The sequence below is a fragment of the Eucalyptus grandis genome, chromosome 2 (assembly GCF_016545825.1).
Source record: "Eucalyptus grandis isolate ANBG69807.140 chromosome 2, ASM1654582v1, whole genome shotgun sequence".
NCBI classification, from domain to species: domain Eukaryota; kingdom Viridiplantae; phylum Streptophyta; class Magnoliopsida; order Myrtales; family Myrtaceae; genus Eucalyptus; species Eucalyptus grandis.
Window position 1 is genome coordinate 17740025 of NC_052613.1, and position 9740 is coordinate 17749764.

Here is a 9740-nt window from a genome sequence, read left to right on the forward strand (position 1 = left end):
CCATGGCAATATCTGATGGATATTTTCACCAAAGCAGATGGCAAGAGTGATTTGCAATAATGCCAAGTTTTTGAAAGAAAAGACTTCAATGTGATTGCCTTTTGATTGCGAGAGGAAAGATTTAGGTGCACTTTCAAGATTCATTAGTCGATCATCCATTAGATCTAATGATATATCAGAACAACATGTTTGCTGATTGATCCTTGGTAAGGTAAATTTCATTAATTTCCTAAATTGTTGCACTCTGTAGTCTGACCTTCCTTTGACCATGTAACTGCCCACAGTTTTTGACTTGTTCACAAGTTCTCTTTTGGGAATGAGGCCTGAGAATAACCTTGAAATAGTTCTAAAAGGAAAAGTATAGTTATGCCACTGTTTTAGTTTATTTTTCAAGGAGAATGTGGTAGCATCCTTGAGGCAATCGATAAGACGCCATTTATGCTTCAAAAATGTAAAGTTTTCCTTCTTGAAACTAGTCTTCAAAAAGTGGTTTTCTACTTTTCGGTGCAGGCACTTGCTAAAGAAACCCTTTATTTGAAGTACCCAGTTTATTCTTTTATCATTTCAAAACAAAACTCTTATGAATACCAGAAGGCCAAGTCATACAAATAGAGCTTGTTGTTTGAACTCTCTTCCCTGAGATTAAGTTCCCAGCATTTTTGTTTCAGTAGATATGTCTATTACTCACCCTGCTTTACTTTTCAGACTAGGTGAAAACGGCACTGATTTTGGTACCAAAGACATTGTCAGATAAGCATCACAAAGAATTCACTGACTGCCAGTCCCATGACAGCAAACACATGGATTTCTGTCTTGCTAAAACAGAAGAAGAGTGGAAACACCAAGAGCTTTTCTAAGTTCAAGGTGTATGCTTTGAAGCCTGAGAACAATACAATTTCAAGCTCGAGAGTTTTGTCGACTTGGACATCACCCTCTACACTGATACGATAATTACATAATACATTTGGTATGGTTTAACCCCTAAAACCTTTAAATGTAGTGCACAAAAAGATGAACAATACTGGAACTATTATGTACTAAGTTTATAAGTTCGCATTTTTTTTTATCTCCATCGGAATAAGTATGTCATATGTTTGCACATTCTACAATGGACGCCATTTTTTTTTTTAATTTCTACAATAGCAAATCTCATTTCAGGTTTTGTTGTTAGCCTAACTATGAGACAGGATTGGAGGTTCTAGCATAGATCTTTATAGCAAATCAAGGGTATGAATGGCAACAAAACAATGTGTAACGTTTTTATTTTTACACGCTATATGCTACTGATCTATTGATTCTTGAATAATCAGATGATCCCTTGACCTGTTGAGCACCCATATGAACGTTCCTATTGAACTTTGATGGATCAGGTATTGGTCAAGCTCCGGTGGGAGGACAGTGAAGTGATCTTATAGTAAGATGACATAAACCCCAAACTGTCTTACTATATTTACCTTCACATCATCTCGTCAATTTTGTGATTTATCGGGGAATGTGAGGAGCTGGATATTCCAAAGACGAAAGCGGCAACATCTTGGATTTCCATGGAGGCCTTCAGAGTGTCCGCTCCGTGATAATCTTTCGCCTTCCCAAACTGACATCTCTCCCACAGTGGCTTCTACAGGCCCGCAATCTCGAGCGTCTCGAAATTGGGGATTGTCGCAATTTGAAGGATATACCAGAGCAGATCGAGGCCCTTCAATCACTTCAATATCTCGTCATCATATGGTGCTCCTTGTTGACATCATTCCCTGAAGCAATGCGAAGGCTCACATCCCTCACTCACCTACGCATCTCCAAATGCGGAGATTTGGGGGAGAGTTGCAAAAGACAAGCAGGAGAGGACTAGGACAAGATCGCTCATATCCCGAACATACGATTTGACTGACCCTAATTTTCTTCACTGAAGGCATGTGGGACCTTGTTTCCCAGATTTTTACATGAATAATTTTTCGAATTGTATTTGGACTACTTGATTTGATTTTGGGGAGATAACTGAAGAGAGAGAGAGAGAGAGAGAGAGAGAGAGAGAGAGAGAGAGAGAGAAGGGCTTGCGACATGATTTGGTTATGGAGAGAGAGGACAATGCCCACTGAGTTCAGCATGTGCTTTTTAACTTTGAATCGTTGGTGCTTCCGGAGAATTTCTATGCGAAGTTGAGTACATCTGCCCGGTGTCATATGAATTTGTTTCTGTATCTTTTGATTTATTGCTTGATCTGGTGAAGATGAGCGGGGTTTGCTGATTTGGCTTCTCAAACTGGACTCTTGCAGCTCTAAAAACTATTATGATGTGTGGTCGGTGGCTGCTATTTCAAATTTTCAATGGCATTTTGGTTTTGGATCATCACGCTCTGTATTTGATGAGTGGGGTTCTGTACTTTTAAGTTGTTTGTGTAAAATTGTTCATGGCAATTGTGTTTAAAACTCAATATTTATGCTTAAAAAATGCAAGTTTTTCCCACTCGAAACTAGTCTTCAAAAGCGGTTTCATGAGATTAAGCTTAGGGAAAAATTGCTAGCACTTGCTAGAGAGACCCTTTCTTTTGAAGTACCCTGTCCATTCTTTTATCTTTTCGAAACTAAACTCTTATGCATACTAGAAGGCCGTGTCGTACAAATAGAGCCCGTTGTTTGAACTATCTTGCATGAGATTAAGCTCCCAGGTTTTTTGTTTCAATAGACACGTCTGTTGCTCACGCTACTTTATTTTTCAGACTAGGTGGAAATGAAGCAGATTTTGGCACCGATGATGTAATGCCAGATGAGGATCACAAAGAACTCATTGACCGCCAGCCCCATGACAGGAAACACATGGATTTCTCTTTTGCTAAAACAGAAGAAGAATGGAAACATCAAGAGCTTTTCTAAGTTCAGGGTGGATGCTTTGAAGTCCGAGAACAATACTACTATAGGCTCGAGAGTCTTTTCAACTTGGATGTCATGCCCTACACTAATACGATAATTGTAAAATACATTTGGTATATTTTCATGCACTAAAACCTTTAAGTACGATGCACAAAAAGATGAACAATACTAGAACTATTATGTACTGAGTTTATAAGTTCGCATTTTCTTTGATTTGCATCAGAATAAGTATGTCATATGTTTTATGCACATTCTGCCAGTGACACCATTTTCTTGTTTAGGTTTATACATTAGCAAATCTTGTTTCGTGTTTTTATGTTAGTCTAACTATTAAACAGGATTGGAGGTTCTGGCATAGATCTACACGGCAAATCAAGGGTATGAATGGCGACAATACAATATGTAGCATTTTTATTTTTACGTGCTACATGCTACTGATCTATTGATTCCTAAATTATTGGATGATCCCTAGACTTGTTAAGCACCCATATGAACTTCCCTAGTGAACTTTGATGGATCAAGTACTGGTTAAGCTCCAAGGGAGGATAGTGAACTGATCTTATAGTAAGATGACATAAACCCCAAACTGTCTTACTATATTTACCTTCGCATCATTCCATCAGGTTTGTGATTTTTTAACAACCCTCAAGCAATTGTCAAGGATCCTTTTAGAGATGGCAAAAGTATCTTGGTGATCATCCTGGAAACAAGTATTATCGTTCATCCATAAGATCATCTGAGCAGGTTAATCAAACGAGAAAGGACATTTCAATTAGTTTACAGAGAATTATTTTTCATCTGCATGCCATATGCGATTCATACACACTAGCTGCATGAGCATATCCCAACAAACAAACATGCCGAAATTTTCAGCAATCCAAAGGTTTTCAATGAAGTTTAATGGTAGGAGATCCAGAAACATGAGTTTTCTATTATGAACTAGAAAGTTTTGTGATGGACAGGTTCATGAATTTAGCTACATGTCCACATTAGGTTGTGGGATTGAGCAAAGAAAACACCCTACTGCAGACAAATGTTCAATGGCCATTGGGTCGGCCTGTTGGAGGATATCTAGGACCCCAAGTGAGGAATTAATTCACAATGAATTTCCCTAGGCCAAGTTATGAGAAAATTTGTAATAATACGAGGATTTATGTCCATATAGGGGCCTTATTATTATTGTGTTGGGGCTGCTAAGTCATTTGGCCAAGACATATCAATGCTCACTACATGTGTGACATCCTGAAATTCGACCCCGTTTCGATAAAATGAAATGTGCATATCGTCAACGCGCCTATGGTCCTTTTTCTCTGAGCTAATCACTCACAAGTTAACTAACCTGTTGGGTGAAGCCGTTAAGGGATATATCCGCGGTAAAATCCCTAAAAGCTACCTAATTGGTTAGATTGGACTAAAATCGCGTCCGGTCGATTTTAACCATGAAATTTAAATTGGTTTCGGGAATCAAATATTCAAGCGTGTCACAATTCATTTTTAGGACCGTCTCATCGTCTGTCAATTTATTGACGAGTCCGAAATTTCAAGAAAGAAATTATCGGAGGAAAAATCGAAGATCAAAAGAATTTAGAAAGGAAAAGAAAAGAAAAATAAAATAAGAATAATTATATTATTTTATTTTATTTTCTCCTTCTCCCTCTCTCTCTTTCTCTCCCTTTTCTTTCTTTTTCTTTCTTCTTCTCTCTCCTCTCCCCCTTCGTGCGTAGCCCCCCCCAACCGAATACCCCCTTTTGCCAATTTCAAATTGGCTTCTTCTTCTCTCTCTCTCTCTACTTTGACTAGTCAAAGCCTCTTATCTCTTCTCTCTTTCTTCTTCTCTCTCCTCTCTCTTCTCCTCTTTTTCCCCCACGTGACTGACTCCTTCTCCATCTCTTCTCTCTTGTTCATGTGAACCAGGAGCGGAAGGAGTCGAGCGGCAGACTCACCGAAGCTGCCGCCGTTCGTCCCGCCACTCATGCTCCGCCACTCCTTTGCTCGCCTTCGCCTCTCCTTCACCCTCTTCAGCCGTCGCCGACACCCCCCGTCTCTCGATACTCTCTCTCTCTCTCTCTCTCTCTCTCTCTCTCTCTCTCTCTCTCTCTCTCTCTCTCTCTCTCCTCTGGTTCGAACGACACCAAAGGAAGAAGCAGCTCGCCGTGGCCTCCGTCCCGCCGCCCGCGCCCGCACCTGCGCGTCCGCCGCTCGCCGCGTGCTCCGCCAGCCCTCTTTCCCTCGCGCCCAGGCGTCCCCCGCGTGAATTCCGCCTCTGCCCAGCCCCTGTTTGGCCACCACCGGCGGTTGCCCGACCATCTCTAGCCACCGTTCGGACCGCCGGAGCTACCCCTCACCCTCTGCCGGCCTCCCCTCGCCGCCGGACCAGCCTCGGGCAGCCTTGAACAGCAGCCTCGCCGAGTGGGTTTCCAGCCCCTTCGAGCCCGCTTTTGGGCCATTTCCAGGCCCCGAACCGAGGCCCGCTTTGGAGTTTATCGTTCCTCACGTCGTCCCCATCGGATTAGTCCGACTTGCACGCGATTCCGATGAGTAATCTCACTAATCCCTGATTAGTTTTCTAATTATGCTTAAGGGTGGTTTAGTTTTAATTAATTAGGTTTATGTGGTTAGATTAGTATGGATTAATGCTTATTAGTCAATTGTGATGCGAATTAGACAAATTGAGTGCGCATTTAGCAAGTAGACGTGGTCTACTATTTATTGAAAGTATCTCGGGATTTTTCCCGACCCTTAGTGGGCTTCAATTAGGCTTTTCGGGCCTAAGTGGAATTTTTGGTATTTAAATATTAATTTTCGGAATTAAATTAATTATTTATTTATTTTCCGAAAATTTAACTGGGATGGCCCGCGACCGAATATTATGCTGATGACCGTGGTGAAGTCCGTTTATTTAATCGGGCTTTATTTTGAGCAAAATTAAATTTTTAATATTAATTATTTAATTTTTGAAATTAATTAATTAATTAATTATTTTTCGGAAATTAAGTTTGAGATGGCCAGTGACAGAAATTTTATGTTGATGATCGTGGTGCAGTCCGTTTATTTAAATGGGCTTTAATTTGAGCTAAATTGGATTTATTGTAATTAATTATTAATTTTCGAAATTAATTATTTATTTATTTATTTTTCGGAAATTAAGGCTGGGTTATCTGACGACCGAAATTTCGTGATGATCATCGTGGTGCAGCCCATTTATTTAATCGAGCTTTATTTTGTGCTGAAATGAATTAGTTGTGATTATAAGATTATTTTCCTGGATTAATTAATTTGGATAATTAATTGGAAAATAATCGGGTGTCAGTTGATAGCACCAAAAGGGTTTTGGTGGACACAAATAATTGTGGGATTTGTGGAATCGAAATTATTATATTTTGGCTAAGACCAATCGTGTACCCACACACGATATTTTATCAATGATGATAAAAGATGAGAAGAAATGCTATGTGATGTGGCTCGGCGATTATTACATCGCTTTGGCATGTAGGATGCCTTAGAGAATACACATAAATTTTTTAATATTGATCATTCCGTGTGGCGATAATTGATCAAGCCTGTGTGGCGATAATTGATCATGCCCGTGTGACGATAAGTGATCATGCCTGTGTGGTGATAATTGATCATGCCTGTGTGGCATAGATTGTGCCTGCGTGGTCGTAATTCTGCGTGTCGAGTATCATGTCCGTGTGGCTGAAAGAAATTGGAATGCCTAAGAGCCTGTACATAAAGTGTTTATTGTACATCACCTTGGCGAATAGACGCCCGAGAGTATTATTGTAGCTCTGTGACTGAGTGTACTATTGGAGATTATATAGTGTGGAGTGAGATGACCCAGAAATGGTCCAATTGACATGTAATCGACTAGGTCGATTGATCATTGCTTTGATCTGACGTTGTGAAATGATTGATTGAATGGAATTGTCTGTGAGTGGTCTTGTTGGCGTGTGATCGACTGGATCGATTGATCGAGATATCGATCTGTGATGTAATTGCTTGGGTGCCTACTGAACTGTGCTAATATGCAGGTGAAATTTGAGGCCAAGGTAAGTCCTCTGCCCTGTGCGTGTTTAGATAGCCTATAGTATAATGGTTTACTAATCGGGCCTTAGTGGGGTAGAACTCGCTGAGACGTAGTCTCATCCCGGTTTGGGGAAAACATTTCAGGACCCCGATGAGGAGCTGAGGAGGAGGAATCTGAGAAGAAGAACTCTGAGGTGAAACCTGAGGAGAAGGATTTTTGGAAGAAGAAGATAATATCGAGTGGGGTCTTGAGTACGGCCCGGATGGACTGAGATTCTATCTTCTTTTGAGATCTCCATTTTGATGTGAATAGAGATAGAGTAAAAAGTTGTGAAATACTCTGGTTTGTGTTTTGTATAAAAGTTTGTTTATAAATTTCAATATGAAAAATATGGCCCTGCTTTTCTATCCCATCGTTTTATTGTCTGGGGATTATAACTGCTTTCGCATGTGCTTAATAAAAGAAAGGGTCGGCGATACATAGTCCTGGGATATCGCATTATAAAATCGACCAAGTTAAGAAGGATGTGTGCGTGCCTGAGGATCGGGGCGTGACAACATGACTTGCTTACTTGCCGGTATTGACATTAGTGGCACCAATGGAGAGGTGATGCTAGGCCTGATCATGGCTGACCTCCATCTTGCCAGTTTTTTTAAAAAGGACAAAAGCACAGAACGGTTGCCATCAACACTGGCTTCTATCGTGCAATAAGAGTACCAAGTGGGACCAAGCATGGGAATTGAAGCAGATCATATATGGTGTTCAAGATACCTTCTCGAGGTGAAATTTCAAGTACTTGCTCTAGAAAATAACAGAATGCCATTAACAACAAACAGAATAAGTGCATGCAGCCATGTTCTTCAGTATTTAAGTACTTAATTGTTTATGTTTCTTATATAACAGAGATTTATTGAGCAACTTGGTGTTGTCCTCACTTTAGCTCCAAAGCTGATAGAGGTAGCTAACTTCACTATCACCATTTACGCAACATATTATCCCAAAGTTGATAAGTATATGATAAGTATATTATTATCTTCCTTCTAAGGGTGACTAGAATGGTGCAGGATGCTCCACTAATTGCAGGTTCACACCATAGAGATAATAGGGGCTTGATTAAGTATTTTTGTTCATTGAAGGACTCTCAGAGTGTTTTCCCCATCTATTCTGCAATACAAAAAGCATGGGAGAAGAGGGAGGCTTTGAAGTGATAAAGAAGGCAATTTTGAATCTCTCACTTCGCCACAAAGAGCACGTTGGCACCTCTTATGGAGAAGGAAATGGAAGAAGGTTGACAGGTCAACATGAAACAGCCAACATTGACACATATTCTGGGTAATGCTCAGAAGAAGCATACCAACTGCTACTCAAATTCAAAGATTGCCCGTTCAATTGAATCTTGGGATGCCTAAATTACTTGAAATCAATTATGCAGGTAGTTGCCAATTGTGGTTGCTCATTCTGTGTGGGCCGTAACACTAAGAGGCAAGGAAAAGGTACTATAGCAATGACCATAATAGTTCCCTTTTGTGATGTCTGAATATCAATCGGAGACCCTTAACTTTCATGGATGATTCAAAGAACTCTACCATATATATTAAAAAAAAAAAAAAAAAAGATTGTACATATAAGGTAATTGTTCACTTTGGTCTCAGTTGATTCTATGATTGTTACTATGAAAGAAATTTTAACTGTTGACACTCATGAAGCATTCCCCTAGTTTTGCTTACTAAACAAATGTAAATCTTCATATCAGTCCTTATTAATCCAATATGTACAGAACCCATTGAAGTAAAGACTTGGACATCTCAGTTCTTTTGGTGCCTCAAAAAGCTTTCTGGAATGATCCATTATTTCTTAATATTGATAGAACATAGAAAGTGCACCTTCCTTGCTCAGTCCATTAATGGCTTAAAATGATGTACAGGTTACTTGGAAGATGGGCGTCCTATCTCAAACATGAAACCATACATTGTGACCTCGTTACATGCAGAAACTACAATTCTATGAGAGCCCACCCTTGAGGCTGAAGCTCTTGCTGCTCATAAGCTTGCATTGAAGATCCAAAATTCAAGTTGCTTGTTAAGAAAGGCCAAATGCATTAATCAAATCAGGGAGGACCCACAGGCTGAGAGACTTAGAACCTCTTTTTCTCCACATTTAGGTCATTGAGAGAAGATCCTCATGTAAGGGAAGCTTCCCAAATGGAGAGAAAATTAGGTGTCCAAGCTCAGACCTAGTCTTCCTCACATTGGTTTCATCCTACATTCGCAAGTCGTCTCAATGGTTCGGCATTTGAGTTCAACAGTACCCTTTAGCATCATGGACATCTTCCTATGTTTGAGTTGTCAGTTTGGAATAGTATTTTTGCTTATCTTCGTATCTTGAAACTTAGGGAAGTGCTTTATAAACGTATGTATAAAATGAAGACTTTTTAATGCAATTTGTCCAAATTTTCAGTGTCGTCATATGCTAAACTCATTCAATTTGGCATGTTCAACTTTCTTTCGAATGAAAGGCAATTTGACTTCTACTTCAGTAAACATGAGATGCACCAGTTTCTTTCGTCTCTTCCAATGTCTTAGCAAGAGAACTTCAGGAAGTATAAACAGGCTGTAATCCTTGGGCTTGCACAAGTTTGTCTTGCGCAACTCGGCATTTCTTTTCTCTGTGAGTCAGGAAATGTTCTCATTCACATGAAAAGTGCAGTGGAAACATACAAACAGCAATTTGGCAATACCTAACATTATGCTTCTATAGAACTGAAAGTTAATGGGATCCCTTTTCCTGTTCATCTTCTCAAACCTATACAACAATCTTATTCAACAATAGAACAAATAATTACAATG

At 39.8% G+C, this 9740-nt stretch overlaps 1 long non-coding RNA gene across 1 annotated transcript; it reads left to right on the forward strand.

Annotated features, from left to right (window-relative positions):
- Positions 1–7460: 7460 nt before the first annotated feature.
- LOC120290278 lies at positions 7461–9434 on the forward strand. Its single transcript, XR_005548144.1, has 3 exons — positions 7461–7674; positions 8031–8387; positions 8819–9434. It is a non-coding gene; the product is annotated as an uncharacterized LOC120290278 (long non-coding RNA).
- The last annotated feature ends 306 nt before the right edge of the window (positions 9435–9740 follow it).